Genomic DNA, 4,288 nt, shown 5'->3' on the forward strand with positions numbered 1-4,288 from the left:
TTCTAGTTGGTTGGGAATTTGTTAAAGAACCCAGGGAAAGTTGATCACATGGTTCATACACGGATGTCTTATTATGTGGCCTAGTTGGGACTCTGCCCAGGGTCAGTGGCCAGCCATGGATTGATCATGTCATAAAGTTCTAGAGAAAGTTAAGAAGGGATAATACAATATTTTATAATATTTTCTACCTACACATGCATTTCCTTTATTTTTAAGTAAGGGAGACAAGACATAGTAACCACAAAATAAGAATATTTCTCCCATTGCCCAGATGTTCACAGCAAGCCTATCATACACCGTTCCTAAAGAATTCAGGTGCACAACATGCAATGGTACCACAGAAGGCCATCAACTTCTCCCCAGTGCTCAGTTTGTTATTCAGGCCAAAATCACTTATTTTTTTAAAAAAAAATATGGGTGAATTTGAGTGTAATCCTTCCACGGGGCCATGCTAAGCTTCTCTGTATCGTTCCAGATTTAGTATATGTGCTGCTGAAGCGGGCACCAAAATTACTAATTTCATGCCCCCTGGTTGTCCACCATGATGTTTTCTGTTGTTAATTACCTGTGTCTATTTCCTTTTTTAGTGACAATACTGGAAAACGCATACTACCTGCTTGAATAGTTTATGAGTCTATAGGCCTCATCCTTCTGCAGAATCCAAACGATGACATAGTTCATCCGCTGTGGCACTCTGCACTGATGCCATGACTCTGTAACCTGGCTCACCTACGAGGCTTGCACCATGACGATACAGGTGTTGTGTAAGGTCAGTGGTGTGGTAGAGTGTGATAACATTGGGATGCTCTAAAACTTTCATTATCTCAACCTCAGACACGGTAAAGCAGGCTTTCTTCTTTCCCACTTCAGGATTTTACTGCTGTCAACTTATGTTGGCCTGAACAGGTCTTGTATGCAGAACCTGGGGCCTGAGGACCTGAAAGAATGGGGCAGACCTTACTTCATTTCCAGTGTACTTTTATACACAAATATAACAAAGAATGCAATGATCCAGGGAAGGTTGTTTGATTAAAAAGACATGCACAGATGTCAGGAAGCAGATACTAAATATTAATAGAGCAGCCCTTTTCCTAGAACGTTCCCAGGACAGACCAATTTAAACATGATTTGCCTGGCGTGTACTATAGATTATATCTGGGACAGCATGAAAGAAAGACTGAGGGCCGTATCCAGATTCAGGGTGTCCTGAGGACGACACTCAGCATATCCTATCACCAGATTGGGTTCCATAGCTATGTTCCGACATCAAACAAGAATAAACTTGTCTTGTAAATTGGATGTAAATGTTTAACACAGGAGGAACAAAATCACATCCAAGAACAAAATGTATCTGAGGTAATAATACCCTCTGCCTTTTTCCTGGAACCTCTCTAGAAGTTCCCAAAGTCATTGTTCACCATGGGTCATTCCTTTGACCATGTTTCAACACACCGCTACCCATATATCTATGAGGAGGACCAGGCTAACTTCACCCCTTCAAAGGCACCTGGGCCAAGCAAGTTTTTTTTTTTTTTTTAAGACAGGGTTTTTTCTGTGTAATTTTGGAGCCTGTTCTGGAGCTTCTTTTGTAGACAAGTTGGCCTCAAACTCACAGAAGTCTGCCTGCCTCTTCTTCCCAAGTGCTGGGATTAAAGGTGTGCACCTCCACTGCCCAGAAAGTAATCTGCACATATCAAACCAGCCAGGAATCAAACCTAGAATCTTCTGCTCCGTAGTCAGACGAGTTATCCATTGCTCCCAGGCACAGTGAAGATGATAGTTTTCAAGGGTGTGGTCATTAGAGACGTTGGCCTTAAGGTCCTCCTCCATCATCACCCCTCCCCTTGGCAGAAATATTTAGTAGCGGCAACAGCTAAAGAAGGCAGATGAAGAAGAATAAACACGGATCTAGGAGAGTCTATATCTGTAAGTCCTTACATTAAAAATCAGAGATATCTCAAATAAACAACATAGTGATGTACTTGATGCTCATATAAAAACAAGGACAAGTCAAACCCAGAGACTGTAGAGAGAAGTAATAAGGATCAGAATTGAAAGTAATGAAATGCCATCCACAAGAGCACAACAATCAATAGAAAAAGGAGTTTGCTAACTGAAGGATAAGAAGTATCGACATACTTGTGACAAAAAATAATTTTAAAAACAAGAGAAGACATAAATTTACTAGCCTTAGACACAGAAGACAGTGATAGGACAGGGATGTCAGTGAAGTCCAGAGATGAGTAGGGAATATTTTGAAAATTTATACTCCACTCTCTGGAAGGTTTTAAACAGATGGGTGACTTTCTAAACATAAGAGACAGTCCAAAGTTAAACCTTAGGATATGGAATACCGAAGCAGAGAAGTGACAACAAACAAGATCAAAATAACAAAATAAAGAAGAGAAACCACACAAAAAAGAAAAGCCTAGTTCAGATAGGGTCAATGCTGGGCTTTGCCACTGCCTGGAAGAGTTCACATGAGTGCATCTGAGACATAGAAAGGACAGGGACTTCAAGACTCATCATGTGAGGCCAGGGTTGCCCCAGAGTAAAATTAATGAAGACACAAAAGTGGCAACAACAACAAAAAGCTGGTCTCCTTGAGGAACATATGTGGGGAATCAGAAGGAGCCTCATTCATCTAGGAGAACTGAAAACAAGGCATTTTGGTAAGATTACAAAGTGTTCAGTTGTCCATCACCCTGGGACCAATGATGCCTTCCCCATGAAAGGGAACATCACCTGTGTGTCCCTCTTCCATCCAATGTGTTAGGGCTTGAGTGGCATCTCCTGCCCCCAAGGACCATCAGGTGAAGCTGAGTATAGTCCCAATAGTCTCTTTGGTACCCAGAATAGGGTCAGACAGGCAGCAAAGGCACCAGTCTTTGCTGACCTGGGGCCATAAGGCTTCAGCAGCATCAATGTCCCTACAGAGTGTCAGAAGGAAAACACCTTGAATCTTTGTGTGAGATACTGTTGAAAATAGTATCTTGGGGTGTACTAGAGTGTGAGTGTAAGGAGGGGTATGAATCTGACCCTTAAGTGTTTCTGACTTTTCCCAGAAGGTGAGAATGTGACAGGAGACTGTGGACCACCCAAATGAACAGCCTCGCTGTCAGAAAGGGGATCTCCATTGTTTTCCCATCAACAGATTCTTATCCATGACCATTCTTGGAACCAACTCCATCTGAGTTCAACCGTCAAACATTCCAGTGTTCACCTTGCTTCCACTCAACACACAGCTGCTGAGCCTCACGTTGCACAGGACCGGATGTCCTGGGGCAATGTGCACACCATGGCATATGCTGGCTGCACATGGCTCCTGTGAAGCAGTAGAACAGGGTGGTGAGTCTTTGGGGTTGGGATGGAGACAGGCAAAAGGTGAGTTAGAGGAATTTTGAGGCGTTTCCAGAAGGGAAATCACATGAAGTATGAAAACTACCTTGTTTGGAAAGGAAGTCATCTCTAGTTCAAGCAAACTTCACTAGTGTCAACTGTGCACAAGGTACATTGGGGAAGTGTGTGTGTGTGTGTGTGTGTGTGTGTCCCTGTCCATAGTACAGAAGAATGCATCCATATGACTCAGGTTGCAAAGCAACAAGCACCAATAATAGTGCCGGGGTGAATTGTGGAGGTTTCTGATCTTGATGGGTGTAGGAAGCAAGCTGTCTAGTGAGCTAGGGTGGGGCTGAGAGCTGCGCCATAACCAATGGACCCACCTGTTCCCGTGCACTCTACCTTCCCTAGGAGCACAAGATGACACTTCCTGTAATCTCATTCTTCTGTTTCTGCCTCCAAGCTGGTCAGCAATATTCATCTTGAACACATACAAACTGGTCATGACCTCTGGGGTCCTTGGCTTCCGTGCCGCTGCCTCTTCTAATGGCTGACAGGTACCCCTGGAGACAGGGAACTGGGCTGACCATCTACACATGGAAGGTCTTCTGAGGCTTGTCTTCCTGATGGTCACCAGCACTCCATGGATCCCTGATTACAGGATTTCTGAGTTCCACGGAGCACTTCACTTTGTTGGCACAACTCTGGCACCACTGGCCATCATGAATCTACCTAGACGGGACAGTCAGGATGGTCATGAGCTCAGACCTGCCTCCCAGAAACCTTTCTCAGTCCTCAGCATCCCAGGGGATCTGAGAAAGGCATGACGTGCCCTGTCTTCCCCCGTCTGCATCTGCAGACACAGGGATGCTTTGCCCCTAGTTTCAGCCTGTGCTATGGACCCAGCTTCCCCCTGGCACACACCATCTGAACTTCTTATCTGGCTCTC

General features: G+C 44.4%; 1 pseudogene; it reads right to left on the reverse strand.

Moving 5' to 3' along the window:
* Window positions 1–407: 407 nt before the first annotated feature.
* On the reverse strand, window positions 408–505 carry LOC126495544 (uncharacterized; annotated as a pseudogene).
* Window positions 506–4,288: the final 3,783 nt, after the last annotated feature.

The sequence above is a fragment of the Alexandromys fortis genome, unplaced genomic scaffold (genome assembly GCF_014885135.2).
Source record: "Alexandromys fortis isolate MF-2015 unplaced genomic scaffold, M_Fortis_MF-2015_v1.1 scaffold_519, whole genome shotgun sequence".
In the NCBI taxonomy this organism is placed as follows: domain Eukaryota; kingdom Metazoa; phylum Chordata; class Mammalia; order Rodentia; family Cricetidae; genus Alexandromys; species Alexandromys fortis.